The sequence below is a fragment of the Archocentrus centrarchus genome, chromosome 10, assembly GCF_007364275.1.
Source record: "Archocentrus centrarchus isolate MPI-CPG fArcCen1 chromosome 10, fArcCen1, whole genome shotgun sequence".
Lineage (NCBI taxonomy): Eukaryota > Metazoa > Chordata > Actinopteri > Cichliformes > Cichlidae > Archocentrus > Archocentrus centrarchus.
Window position 1 is genome coordinate 8178622 of NC_044355.1, and position 15952 is coordinate 8194573.

The 15952-nt window shown below is 39.6% G+C and overlaps 1 long non-coding RNA gene across 1 annotated transcript; it reads left to right on the forward strand.

Annotated features, from left to right (window-relative positions):
- Positions 1-1154: 1154 nt before the first annotated feature.
- LOC115787263 (uncharacterized) lies at positions 1155-13453 on the forward strand. Its single transcript, XR_004020485.1, has 3 exons — positions 1155-1536; positions 10102-10292; positions 12681-13453. It is a non-coding gene; the product is annotated as an uncharacterized LOC115787263 (long non-coding RNA).
- The last annotated feature ends 2499 nt before the right edge of the window (positions 13454-15952 follow it).

Consider the following 15952-nt stretch of genomic DNA (forward strand, 5'->3'; position numbering starts at 1 on the left):
TTTTGTTTTCTTGAAACGTTCTTCACCTTTAAAATAGCAGATCTCGACTTCATCATGAAAAGACACAGACTTCTTCTGGCTTCCTCTATTGAAATAGGAAAACTGGTCAGAACGGACAGCCAAGCAGGATTTTTTAGGCATTTTGATACAAATGTCCATTGGCTCCTCAGTGGATTCTTGGTCAATGTCCATTGGCTCCTCGGTAAGTTCTCGGTAACACTTCCAAGGCTGCAGTTTTCTGATGATGACCTGCCTTTTCTCAGATGCTGAATTTTTTGTTTTCTTGAAACATTTTTCACCTTTTGCATAGCGAGCTTTTTTAACACAGTTCTTGACTTTATCATGAAAAGACACAGAGGACTTCTGGCTTCCTCTCATGAAATGGAAAAACTGGTCAGAACAGACAGCTAAGCAGGTTTTTTTAGTCATTTTGATACAAGTAAACTCTATCTTGTAACTTGTAAATCACAAGCTCTGAAATTTGTTGTGCATTCACAACAAAATGTCAGTGAACTTATGTTTTGCTTTGGAAGTGTTGGGGCTAAGTTCTGGAACCCCTTTGATCTTTAGAATTACAGAAATCCCTTGTTACATCTGATGACGTCACAAATGAGGGGGCGGGGCTACAGGGGCATTGGCCCCATCTGAAATCTGATTGGCCCACTGAAGTGCCCCTGTCCTGTCACTCATCTGTCCTTTGTCCGGAGCGGATCAAATTATAGGTGGATGCAATTCCATGCCGAAACACCAGTAGCGCTAATGAGCCAAATAGGAATGCTCAGTGTGAACAAAGCTTACAGAAGAAAAAGATTTGAACGATCTCACGGAGAAAGTTTTTTAACCGACAACCAGTGTTGCCAAGTCCGCTTATAACAGGGGTCGGTAACCCGCGACTCCGAAGCCGCATGCGGCTCTTTCAGGCTTAAGGTGCGGCTCTGTGCGGCTTGCGGAAGTAAATTATAAGTATCCAACGAAAGGGCATTTCATTTTTGTCAGTTCGTTTTTTGTTGTAGTTCTAAATTGGAACATTATTATGATCTTGAAATATTACAATAAAATAATTTTATTTATTTATTTTCATTTCTCAATATATGCCTCACTCGCGGTAGCTACCGACTTCCGGTGGCGGCTACCGACTTCCGGTTGTATTTCCAGCTCTCAGTGTTTCCTTTTCCGTGGAAACCGGGTTCAAATGGCTCTTTGAGTGTTAAAGGTTGCCGACCCCTGGCTTATAATAAGCGACTTTGGGTTTGTTTTTTTCTAAAGTTGCTTGCAAATCTCGTGAGTCGCGTGTTGCGGTTTTTTTGGGCTTGTTTTTGAACGTCAAGTTGCTTATTTGCGCTTGAATTTCTTTACGAGTGAAACTCCTTGATTATCTCTCGGCGCCCCATAGTAAAGCAACAGCCCAGAGTGAGGAAGCAGCGTAAGAATGCGCTCCAGTAAGTGGAGAAAATATAGAAAAAATATAATATAGAGTGTGAGAAAGAGAGCGCACTTAAAGAATGGATCCGAGCTCAGATGGGAGTGGCGCAAAAAGTGAGTATGCACTAAATGCAATGCATAGGGACGCCTCACAAGAGGGGGGGCGCCAAAGCGATGCGGCGAAATTATTTCTCTAGTCGGCATTTTCTGTATTTAACAACTATGCATATGAGATGATCAATTACAGAAGCACGGCACTGATTAGGCGCCCCTGTGCTCCTTCACCTTCCCTCCTCCTGTCACTCACATACACCTCAGAAAGTAGCTGCGGTCCTGGTGGGAGACGTATCAAAGGCACTCTGCAGCTTGTGCAAGTGTCAAATATGTGTTCACCATGCTGATTTAATTCAACGTGCTAATACCGAGAAACAGACAAAAAAACTGTGCACCTTTCTATGAGGCTAAGAAACACGGGTTTCACTGCTCCAAAACACAATGAGACAAAACAAAGAAATGAGCTATACTACTGTTTAAAAGCGGCCTCAGATTTACACAATGTTGTGGATTGCCAGTTGGGCTTATTTTGGGCTTGTTTTCATAGATTGCTGGTTGCTTGTTTCTATCGTAAGATCTGGCAACACTGTCGACAACCGATGCCAGTCTAGATTTTGAGGAGTTTGTTGGTAATGATAAGTCATAAATCCCTTTTTGCTTACAGCTGTCACTTAGCATACGTCTGTTAAACATTAAAGTAAGAAGCAAAGTAAAGTTAACTGAGGCCCTACTTGCGTTTGGACATGAATGTTAGCATTTCACTAATTCATGTAATACTAATTCATGTACTTTTTAATTTGCATTTGTGTGTTAACTTTAACTATAATGTTTGGCAGTGATAGAGAAGAATATGAAAAGTAAGGGTCAGTCTCAGGTGGGAATTCAGCAGTTTTTGAGCAAAAGTGTGAGTCTGCCAGCTGAAAATGAGCAGGGTGAGAGGAGGGAGAGAGCAGCAGAACACACTAGACCAGAGGCTGGTCAAGAGCAGGGCACCTCCAGTCCCTTTTCATCAGGTCAGAAATCATTTAGGGAGAGCAACAACAGTTAATCCTGTAATGTATGAAATGTCTGATATTGTTATTTAGTGAAATAACACATAAGTTCACTGAATTCTTGCACCTCATGGTGATAAGATTTACCATAACTTTAATGTAATGAGTTTAATTTTAATTGGTCCGTATATCACAACATCTACCAAAAATACTTGGCCCCTCTATAAATGCTGTGGCCCCTTGATGGCCCCTTTCTCAGAAAAATCCACTCGCCAGTGTCCTATTAGATAGATAGATAGATAGATAGATAGATAGATAGATACTTTATTGATCCCGCGAGGGAAATTATTGTGTAACAGCAGCAGGAAAATACAATCTACAGTAACTAAACATAACATCAAGTCAGAGTTCCAATAATGAGTATTAAACTATACATATCCATATTGAAATGAAATAGATAAAAATGTAGGTAACGAAGAGTTATATTAAGGCTGACACTGTACAAGAGGCTAGTGCAAACTGCATTGATAAATCAAATAATATGTAATGTATACACTATAAATAAATCAGAGTATGTACAAAAAGAATCCAGAGACAGCAGCAAGAGGATATAATACAAAATTTTGTGTGTAGGATCTTATGTCCTGACAGGTAGTTCTTTATGGCAGCGAGGTTGAATCAGTCTGAGGGAGAAGGAGCTCTGCTGCCTCAGCAGTGTGGAGTGGAGTGGAGTGGGTGAGATGGGTTGTCCATAATGGAGAGCAGTTTTGACCTCCTGTCCCTCACTGAGTCAAACATCTCCAAATTCTGCCCTGTGATGGTTCCAGCCTTGCGATTCAGTTTGTTGATCCTGCTGGCATCTCTGGCACTGATGCTGCCCCCCCAGCAGACAACAGCAAAGTAGAGGGCACTTGCTATCACAGATTAAAGGATCTAAGCTTCCTTAGGAAGTAGAGTCTGCTCATCCCCTTCCTTTACACAGCATCACTGTTGGTCCTCCAGTCCAGTCTGTCATTCAGGTGAACGCCCAGGTACCTGTAGCTGTCCACCGTTTCCACGTCCTCTCCCAAGATGTTAATGGGCTTAGTCGCAGTTTTATTTCTCTAGAAGTCAACCATTAGCTAACTAAGCAACTATTAGCTTAGTTTAGCATAAATACTTGTAACAAGGAGAGCATGAGCTGGTATATTGATGTATATGATAAATATATGACTTATTTATTTATTTTACTTTGGAAGGAGACAGATTGTATGCTGCCATTGCGTCCAATCTTTATGCTATGCTAAGATAACCAAATGCTGGAAGTATCATGTTTACCAGGTTAGTGAATGGTATCACTTGACTCGTGCAGTAGGGTTTTTCCCCAAGCCCAGGCTGGTCAGCTTTATCTGTGCTGTGCTCTGCCAAAGCATGATATTTGTTTCCACAACAGGCTTCTAGCACATGATAAGGACCCCAAACCATGGTCTCCACCCCTATCTTCAGTACCTAAACTGAACTTCAGAAACTTCTACTTTAATCTCTTTGGTTTGGACTTTATTTTCATTCTGCTGTTCCTGTTATGTACATATACATATACAGTAAGTCTTACTTTCCTATTAATTGATAATTTTTAGCTTAATCAGATCTGTGTTAAGTAACAGAAAAAACCAAACCAAGCATTTCCTGCTGTTGTTGAGTCCCACTTCCACTGGTGAAACAGTGGGGAGCTTCCTTATTGATTCAAGTGGGGAGGGGCAAAGGAAAAACATGACTTGATCACCACTGTTGTGCACATTGGTCAGCACAACAAACCCATGATAGGGAATACAGCAACCACATGTAGGGCATGGACGACCAGAGAAAAAAAATCTGGCAAGTTCAGTGAATTGTTGCAGTTGTGCAGACTTTACCAATTTATAAAAATTGTGGTGTGTGAAGTTTTTTTTACCTTCTGGGACATTCCAGAAAAAGTGAGAACCACTGGCTAGTCTGGTAAGAGCTGTAATCATCAGGTAATGTTTTCTCTAGAAATACACCAGAAAAATGGGGTTTGTTTTTTTCCCATGATTCAGTTGTGATTAAGTAATAAAACCCGAGTTTAAAAAAAAAAAAAATTGAGTTTCTATTTATTCATGGCCCCTGAAGAAACACTGATGTATGAACAGAATCTATGGGCACTGGTTAGTCACTATTTCCACAGATTTACATTTAGGAAGAAGTTTTGTTTGACTTTCACTGAAAGATTTGTCCCGAGGTAGATGGTTTTGGTATAAAAGAAAATACCTGCACAGACTTCTTTTTCTTTTAATAAAAATGCTCACAGTGACTGTTTAAATTAAGAGCTGCGGTCAGTGACTTGATAATAAAATCAGACAGGCCAGTCACAGCTTGTTTCCATTCTCAGCCCAGAGTCGTTAAATTGTCCCACAAGGGGCTCGGGTGAACAAAATAACTGTAACACTGCAACCTTTCCAATTTAGAAGCACCAGACCTGAAATACCAAACCTGCTTCAAATTTGACAAAATGTCTCTGTCTTTGAGGCCAGCCTCTCTGTCTGTGTGTGTGTGTGTGTGTGTGTGTGTGTGTGTGTGTGTGTGTGTGTGTGTGTGTGTGTGTGTGTGTGTGTGTGTGTGTGTGTGTGTGTTAGTGGGGTAAGGGAAGCCTCATCTGGTCTCTGTAACAGAGTAAAAAGATGGTCTCATTCTTAGAGGTGAAGGAGTCTTGCGGCTGTTTTATTTCAGAGGTGATTTACACAAAGCTTTCTGCTGGAACTCTAAAAGATTTTTATTTTTCTGTACTGGATTGAATGTAATCTTCTACAAAGGTAACAGAAAAAAGTGTTACCTCAGCTATACGCATGCTACCCTTCATTCTCTGTATTCTATAAATAACATTGCAGTTTAAAGAGAAAACACCATTTTTTTTTTTGTTACATCTTAACGACATCAGACGACTCCATATTTCTCATTATCTGTTGATGAAGTCACTCACTAAGCATACAAGGTAAATGCTAGATGTGTGATTACTGGCACCACCAAGTGGTGACTTCAAAAAGGAAACCTGTACCGTATGAGGCAAAAACGGTGACACATTCCTTTACATTTAGACTGGAAATTTGCAGTTATGGGTTCATAAAGAAATGAGGCCCACGGTTATAAGAACAATATAGTGTACATTTTGATTCACAATTTAAACATTCATACACAAACAGTCTCTTTTTACGAGAGAGTTTGTGAGATACATTGAAGAGAAGGGATTCAAACACTTACGATTTATTTCCTTTACAATTTAAGATGTATGAGCACCTCAAAAGCCACTGAGTACATCATGAACAGCATGAAGAAGTAGAGATAAACTAGCAGGATGAGTATTTGATCACAAATCTGTTTGCATGTTGCACAAGGAAACCACAGCAGAGATTAATGCACGCATCTGCCTTCACACTGCTGCTGCAGTACTCTGGTATTTGAACTAAACATAGCTGAGTTTGATCAAGCAAATGCTACAGGAAAAGGATGTTGTGATTAAAAAGATACTTTTTAAAAATAAATCTTATGAGGAGATATTATTAGTTTGTTGTTGTTAACATTACTAATAATTAATATTAATAAAAAGAATAGGTTTAAAGGTTTTCTGTGGGGCTTCTTTAGGGTTGATCAATTCTATGACCCAACAATGATATATATATATATATTAATATTATATAGGTTGTTTCATAATACCAACAAGAGCATAAGACTTCTTAAATAATCTGTGGCTAAAAGCAGTCCTCAACATATTCACCTTTGTTTCCTGTTGACACTTATTGAAAACCACACTGCTCGTCTATTTTAGGAATTTTTTTAAATCAAAGTGAATTTGTGGCAAATTTTAAAAGGTTTTGTGTAGGAAAAAGTACTAAGTGACGTTAATTCATTGTTGACAATTTGAAAAGTGACCACTTTATATTTTTAAACCGGCTGTCTCAGCATCTTCCTTTTTTCAAGCAAGACCATGTGTAATTCAACAAGTCAAACACAAAGTTGAAATTTTATAGAAGCTGATGACAGAGTTTCATGCCATTCTAAAAACTCTACATATAAAGCTCACTATGTACAGCACAAGTGCCCATGATGTATTTCTACATGTCTGTCATAAAAACTTACTTTTTGGCCTACACAGCAATTCAAAAAGTAGCTTCAGCCTGGCCACCCTTCTAAAAATTGTCTGGCTGTAGCACTGCTTTCAGGTACTTCTCAGATTTTAGGTTACATAAGAAAAGCAGAAAAAAATCTGGGAATGTGGTATGTAAGGTTAAAAATTCCAACAATATCATTCAATACATTGATATTTCAAAAGCCACAATCAATAAACACCTAATCTATGCGTGGCGGCATTATCATATTTGGCTTAATCCTCACCAATATAACAAGCAGCGGCAATGGGGGGCATCCTGTTTATGTAACACATTTCCTTTCAGCAGCAGTGAAAAATATTGTTGACTAATTCCAGCTGTGGCTAGTCACAATCTGCAGAGAAACTCATGATGGCTTTCACACACTGGCTGGGATCAAATCATTACGGTCATCGCACAGTCAATTAACTTCCATTCTCTGCCCCGTCATGTCCTTTAAACCACTTGAACCTCATGAGCACATTGAGATCTTTGGCTGATATGAAAGAAGTAGCTGTCGGATGCAGACGCTGTAGACAATGAGGATGAAATAGGCTCCTCCTGCCTGAAGTTAATGTGGATGGATTGTGTCCGGGGTGATTTAGAGCCACATTTACTGGAGGCTGCAGCTGGGGTGAGGACCTGAACTCTTAGCTTGCTAAACTGCAGTGGCACAGGAAGACTGAAGCCTGCTCTTCCAAATGGGTGACCAGAACAGGTAGCCAGGAAGGAAAGGACCAGGATTCAGTGGTCGCAAGATTGCAGCAATTAGATTCCACCGTGTTACTGCTCATCCATTATTCCTGCTCTCACATTTGCGTATTTGTAATTGCTAGAGCAATGCATTGCTCCCAGTTGAATAGTGGTGTGTGTCCGTGTGTGCATATGATATATGAATAGTTCGACAGTCCACAGAGTTTTTGCAAACTAAAGTGGGTGAAGACAATGTGACTGCTCCAGTTTCTGGAGTTTCCTGAAGTTTATATCCACCCTACTCTTCTGTAAACTTTTACCAATATAATCAGTTTTTCAATTCCAGAAGTTATGGACTTAATTTCACTGATTATATAATCTGAGCTAAAGCAAAAAATAAATGCTGGACAGAAGTTTTTTTGTTTTGGTTTTTTCACAGAAAAAAAAATGTAAATAATATCACTGCTGCAATACACTGTGGGTTTTTTTTGTTTTTTTTTTGAATTGTTAATGTTATCTCTACTACCTGTGAGCTCTGTGTCTAGTAATGACTAGCCAAATATGGCTGGTATTAACATATGGATTGTATTAAACAGTGGACCACATGATGACACCTGCAGTTTCACAGTCAACATGACACACCCACTTTAAAAGGAAACATGACTTCTTACCATAACTAGTAACATGCTCTGATATTAACATAAAGCTCATTTTAAAAACATGTCTTAATCAAGCGTCAGCCTCCATGCCCTAAAAAAAAATGCAGTTCTTCTAGTGCTCACTTGACACTACCTCCAAAAGTGAGTCCACTGCAGTAGACACTCATTTTTAAAATGGTCAATTTCATAGTGACTTCAAGAAAATAACATTTCCCCCCTTTATAACCACCCATTTTTTTCTACAACCCCAATTCCTGTGTCTGCATTAGTGTCCTTAACCTGCATTTCCTGACACCATGCAGTGATTTCCAAGAAGAATCATGCCTATTTTTAATGCAGTGCCACCTGATGGCACAAAGATCACATGTATCCAATACTACAATTTTCGGGGTGAGATTTCTGCACATTGTCAAATTTTTGCTATTATGTACTGTAGATGATGAGAAATTCACAGTCTGCACAATTTTAGATTGAGAAACATTATTATGAAATTGTTCCACAATTTGTAGATGCAGGGGCTTTTTGCAGATTGGTGAACCTCTGCCCATCTTTACTACTGAAAAAAAAGTTGCTCCTTTTATACCCAATCATGTAAAATGTTCATCCAGCTGTTTAAGTTTAGTACCACTTATTTTCCAGCTTTTTGCTGCCCCCGTCCCAACTTTTTTAAGACCTGCTCCTGCCCAAACACAGCTCATAATAGTGAAGATCATTTGTAATTTCCCTCAAAGTACAAGTGAGGAACATTGTTTACTTGTTTTAAAATACACTGATAACACATGCTGATGTTATCAGTGTTTCTCACCACAGGCAGAGGATGAGAAATGCACAGCTGTTTGCCAGGTGCAACACATCAATAGGAAATAAATGCACAAACTATGATCCTTTCAGAAACGAGCAGCTTTTATTAGTCAGGCTTTTTGTAGCATTGAGGCATGCTTAATACAAAATGCTAAGGTAATTACATCAAGATTTGTTAGAGGTTTGTGTTTTGGGATATACTGTACAACATTACAGTCTCCATTGCAGCACCCTAAGACTGTATGCTAGGCGGAAGGAAGGAGGCAGAGGACTAGTGAGTGTCAGAGCCACTGTTCAGGATGAAACAACAAAGATCCATGAGTGCATCAGAAAGATTGCCAGAACTGACCATGTGCCTAATGAATACCTCAGGCAGCAGAAAGCTGAGAAAGAACAGGAACCATCATCGAAGGACAGGCCCATGCACGACATGTACCACCAGTAGATAGAAGAAGTGGCTGATATTTAAAAATCCTACCAATGGCTGGACAAAGCTGGACTGAAAGACAGCGCAGAGGCACTAATCATGGCAGGACAGGAACACGCTCTAAGCACAAGATCATTAGAGGCTGGGGTCTACCACACAAGGTAAGACCCCAGGCACAGGCTGTGCAGAGATGCCCCTGAGACAATCCAGCACATGACAGCAGGGTGCAAGATGCTAGCAGGCAGGGCGTACATGGAAAGTCATAACCAAGTGGCTGGCATAGTATACAGGAACATCTGTGCTGAGTATGGCCTGGAAGTCTCATGGTCAAAATGGGATACTCCCCCGAGGATGATTGAGAATGACCAAACTAAGATCCTGTGGGACTTCCAAAGACAGACGGACAAATTGGTGATGGTTAACCAACCGGACATAGTAGTGGTGGACAAGCAGAGATGGAAGGCTGTAATGACAGACAGATAGATGTAGTAGTAACATCTTCCTGATGTTACTGCCGTCTGTGGGTGGTAGTGGGTGGGTGCTCACCTTGCAACTGGAGGGCCGCTGCTTCAAGTCCCCGTCTGAACGCATGCTGTCATTGTGTCCCTGGGCAAGACACTTAACCCACATTGCCTAAGTGTGAATGTGGTTGTGTATTTGGTGGTGGTCGGAGGGGCCGTAGGTGCAAATTGGCAGCCATGCCTCTGTCAGACTGCCCCAGGGCAGCTGTGGCTACATTAGTAGCTTACTACCACCAGGTATGATTGAGGTGTGAATGAATAGTGCATGAAATTGTAAAGTGTCTTTGGGTGTCTAGAAAAGCGGTGTATATAAGACTAATGCATTATTATTATTATTATTATTATTATTATTATTATTATTATTATTATTATTATTATTATTATTATTATTATAAGGAACACAAGAAGCTCAATAAATTCCAACGGCTAAGAGAAGAGCTCCAGCAGATTCCAGGAATGACATCCGAGATCTATGTCCAGAAGAACACAGTCCTAGAAACAGCTAAGATACTGCACAGGACCTACAAGCTCCCAGACTTCTGGCAAAGGACCTGACCTCGAAGGACAAAGCAAAGACCGCCCACAGGGTGAGTGGGAATTTTTTTTATAAACCCTCATCTTTAGTTTAGCCTCCAGCAAGTGAAACAGTATCAGTAGTTGAATTGAAACTTTGATGTTAAAAAAACCTAAAAATGTCCTCTGAGGGCTTTGTTGTGCTGGATTTGTCTTGAATACAGGATAACATAAAAAAAAAAAAGGATATGAGCTGCCAGCCTATAAGATATTAATTATCTCAAATACACTTAAAGATAAAGTCAGCACTGTAAACAGCTGACACGCTGAGGTCATGCCCTTAAGGGTTTTGAAAACTTGGAGTTTGTTTTCATGTAGGGAAATAAAAAGTAAAGGATTTCTCCTGACATTTTCCTTCCTGGCAGAATGGAGAAGGTCAAAAGGGCATGCTGAACTTATAAGGAAATTAGGAAACTATATTTTTATTTATTTATTTATTTATTTTAATGACTCCATTTGGTGGTGTTGTGTGTTCTGACTGCAATTCATTTTGAACTGAATGCAGCCATTCAAAAAATAAAAACCTGAAGGTATTACTGTGTGTTCAGAGAAATGCCTGACTGTAAGTTTGGCAATCTCAGTCTGTCCGTCACTGGTCGAGGCTAAAAAACTTATCTAACTGGACACACTGAAATTAGAAGTGGTGCAAAAATGAATGGTTTCTACAGAGAGTAATAAGTTAAAAGTAACTTATTACATTACAGCATAACTGCAAAAAGTAAGAGAAAGTATTAAAATATTATGATTCTTCTTACAACAAAAAAGTAATCTGAATACTTTAACACATTACTTTGCAATAGCCCCATGCCAAAGCACAGCATTTGTGATTTTGATTTAAATATACTGACAAGTATTGGATGTATCTTCATGACATCTAGTACAAGAATGATCAATTACAATGTATTTATGTCAGTCCTATTTGTCCACTGAACATGATCCATTTTGAGATTGTGGGCTCCAGAACCAAGCGCTCAGATGAACAACTTTCACAATAACCACCACACCCACCTCCCAGTTCTCGGTGATGTAGCCTCTCAGTTTTTACTTTGCATCTACGGCTATTGTTAGGTGAAAGTGCATATTCTTTCACTACTTTGGTTTAGTACAAAATGTATAACAAATTGCAGTCAACCTTATGTGAAGTTCGTATTTTGTGCTGATTAGCAAATGGTATGCTAATATGCTAATCTGAGATGGTGATCTTGGAAAAGCACCCCTGTGCCTAAAGCTTCATAGCATCTATATGAACCTAACCACATATAGTCTGTAGTATGGCTGCAGCCTATATGTGACAGCACAGGAAAGTTCCTGTCTAAGAGCCATGGCAAAAGCAAAACATTTTGTTTCCTTGTCAGCTTGTGAATCACATCTCCAGTGATTCACTGAGTCAAATGCATATTGACTGTTTTTATCATCATAAAACAAGACAGTAAACACCTACACATTTGCATTACTGACTTGCATCACTGGCCTGCAACATTTTGAATGCAGGGCTGGCCTTCTGATGATTTGAATGTGCCTTCTGAGTGGGTTGAAGCACAGCTCCTAGCCTGCTAACAATCAGCAGGCCAGCTCTCAGCTCATTAGCCCTGACTCCACTCACTCAGACACACATCTTCCAGAGACTCCACACCACAGCAGGGGGAATGACTGGGATAAATAAGGAATAATCAAGGAATCGTTCTGACTGTGAGTTGACCTGAATACGGGGTTCCTTGCCATCCTGGAGGCTCTGCCGGCACACTGCTACCATTATAATGAATGGAGTGATGCATGGAGAAGACAGAGAAAAAGGCTGAGTACAATCACACCAATACTCGGGGTGGAGGAGGACGCTCTTTTGTGGTTAGGTTCATACACAGATGCTTGTTTCAGAACAACTTTTGCATGCTGCGACATCTACCCACAGGCTAAATTTAGAACAGCTTCATTTGCAAGACAAACAATTTTAGTTTCTAAAAAACTATGAATAAAACAATCAGTGAGTGGGCAGTTGTGCCTTTTACAGTGGACTGAAAAACAGCACACTCTTCACAAAGTTTACACCAACGATTGACTTTGTCTCTGTACAGCTAACATGAAAGACATCTAGCTCGGAGAAAGCAGCAAGATAAGAGAGAGGAAAAATGAACAGTGGCTGTGTAGGATGGGAGAAAAACAGATCTGTCACTACGACCCTTCAAAATTCAGCACATAAACACAGATCAGGCAGTACATTACAGTCTTTAATGTGTAATTAGAATGAAGAATTTAATGACTAAATATAGTAAGAATCAGTATGAATCATTTTCTTGACAATCTTAAAGTGTTCTGTTGTGAACTAGCATCGCCTATGTGCATTTTTGAATAATAAAAACAATATATTTATCTCTCTTTCCACATCTCCTTGTCACAAATTTCAGTTCAAGCTGATGGACCGCAATTCTTCACAAAGTTCACATAACCATGACACATCGCTGCAGTATCAGATCAGGTATCTTCCTCCATGAGGATAATATTTCATGTACAGGACATTCATTTTCTAGTCAACTTCAGCGATGAGCCATCGCCGGTGTCTGTCCATCCATCATCTCCTGACCTTCAGCACTGTATCCTGACGGCTGCCTGGGGCACACTGGAGAGTGACTAATGTCATCTCAGCTGCCACCTCCCCGCACCAAAGACCCCTGATATCCGTCCCGTATTATCCGAGCCTGGCGTCTACAGATTCCTATCGCTGCTCCCAGCTTTAATTATTCACGCCACTGAATCACACGCTCATCAGAGAGATAGCCAAACTGGCCAGACTGCCTGCCCTCTCCCTCTCTGCGATCTTATCTGACTGTTTGAAATTGTCTCATCCTTTTCATATATCTAACTATAAAGGAACATTCTCTGTATGTATCCTTGTGTGTGCACATCACACTTAGCGGGTGTATTGTTGGGGATCAAAAGTGGAGAAATGTGTGAAGTCATTTGGATGAACGATCTTCATGTTTTGTGTTATGTTAACAGCATAGTTTCAGTGATGCCCTTAGCTGGCCTTCGTCATCAACGGGCACTGACAGCATGTTCACAGCTATTGTCAATCATGCTGTCAGCAGGCTTAAAGCTCACTGAGTGTAGACCATTCAATCTTTAGCATAAAGGCCATCTACTGCTATATCTAGCAGTAGATGCTAGAGCTTTTAATGTCAACTAAATGATGCATAGTCATGAAAGTGAGTTGGTTTCCATAATGATGAATGATGTAACCAACTAAAATCGTGTAAATTTTTTTTGTATTATTAAAGGTGTAAGTAAAATTCAAGCAAAGTGCTTGTCATGTGGTAAAAACTGATTTTTGAATGTTTGCAAAATGACAGTCCTACATGCATGCCGTCATATGTGGGGGAGGTGAGACTTAAGGCTAAAATTAAAGACCTCTTTTTATTTTTGTCTCACTATTAGTACATTATTACAAAAGACCTGTATAAATTGTACATATGAAAAGAAAGAGGCCCTAAAGTAGAGCTCTATGGAACCCCACATGTGATATGCTTATTTTTGGCTATACTTTCTCCAGGCTTATCACCTTCACCTTCCATCTGAATAGCTACAGGCATGGTAAAAAGGAAATACATCCTTTTTTAGATCTGAGGTTTTATGTATCAAAACATAATAAAGATAGGTCCTTTGTAAGTCCTTTGTAATTATTTAAATACAACCTCAGATGAAAAACAAGACATTACATTATGGTTTTGTTTGTTTGTTTAATTTAACAAAAAACAATCTAAAATGTACAAGCAATGTGTGAAAAACTAAGATATAAACTATGGCCAAAATTAATGGGAGAAAGATGAAGGAAAAGCTAACCTATAAAAATGTTTTATTATTACCATTGTTTTACCAGGAAGTCCCACTGAGATCACAATCTCTTTTACAAGAGAGACCTGGCTAAGATAGCAGCCACACAAACTCAAAATATCTCAAAAATACTACAAATATAACATAAAATATGAATCCAACAAATACACAACATAAAATACCAATAACATAAAACATTAAAGCATTAAGTGGCTTCTCAAAAGAAACATCCACAAGTTTTCAGCAGTCATTTAAAGTGAACCATAGATTCAGGTCGATTAAGAGGGTAATTAGCAGCCAGGTGCTGTTAATTAAATATACTTGATTAAATGATGATACAGCGAGTGTGATCACGTCGGTAAAAGCAGAAGTATTGGCAGTGTGCTGGTCTTGAGCATTCAGGTGTGTGTTAACACAGTGCCAAAGAGGAAAAACAGCAATTGTTGCTGCCCATCAATCTGGGAAGGGTTATCAGGCCGTTTCCAAACAATTTGAATGGCAAGTGTCTTGAATGTTTTCCAATCTTCCGAGGGGTGGATGCTCCAGCAAATTCACTCCAAGGTCAGATGGTGAAATGCTCAGAGAAATTGCAAAAAAACACCCAAGAGCTGTACCTACAAGCCTCAGGTAGCATTTCACTTGCTGCCTGGGGCCTGTAGATGACTTCCTCTGTATACCAAAGCATTCAAGAGTCAAATGTGAGGCCATCTGTTCCACAGCTTGTCCCAGAGCTTGGCTGAAACAGGATAATGATTCCAAGCACAGCAGCAAATCTACAACAGAAAAAAAGAAAAAAAAAATCAGTGTGTTTCAATGGCCCAGTCAAAGTCCAGGTCTCAACTGTGGTGGGACCATAAGAGATCTGTGCATGAACAAATGCCCACAAACCTCAATGAAGCAACCTTCTTAAGACGAGTGAGCCAGAACTCCTCCACAAAGATGCAAGAGACTGATAAAGTCATGCAGAAAATGTCATACTTCAAGTTATTCCTGCTAAAGGTGGTTCTACATGCTATTGAATCACTGGATGTACTTTGTGTTTCATACACTGCTTCTGCATTTTGGCTTAATTCTTTGGCAAATAATGAAATGGTGGAAACTGCTGTGTGTTGTTATACACCTGCTGTTAGATTTAGAGAACTTTAGAAGCTGGTAATGACCAGATTATTTTTTTATGCCTTGATACATAAAACCTTAGAAATGACAGAGGGTGTACTTTATTTTTAATGTATAAGCACTTTTGACTTCAGACGTGGTGGGATGACACCATATTAACTTGCCTGAAAAATACATCCAAGAACACACTCCTGGTTAATTAATATACAAGGCCCACTAATTTATAATTTGCAATCCTTGCATCTAAATATAAAAATAGCGGCCACTGTAATAACCTTTCAGATCTGACTCAGTGGATTGTAGTACACCTAAAGAAACATGCATGCATGCGTGATCCTGCTGCAAATGAGTTGTTAAAAAAATAACAACTCGTTTGCTTCCAGTTGTCTTTAGAAAGTGGTGTAGACCCTAAGCTTCACAGTGCCGCTAAGATGGCAGTACACTCTGAGTCTTGCTTGTTTTAACAATGCACATGTTCCTTCTCAGTTTGAGACATAAATAAAAACAAGACAACACTTTTAGTTAATTAGCACAGCGAAGTCATTGTAAATATCTCTTAGGGTATGCGTTTGTGAATGTTCGGTAACTTTTTTGCCGGAAATGTCAGCCCACAGTTACTGTCACTTTGTGGTTCTTCTGTGTAGAGGAGGGCCTCCTGATACTGACTACCTCTGCAGCTGTTCAATGATGCTTTTTTACGTGATGTGGTTTATCATCACACTCACATGCATCC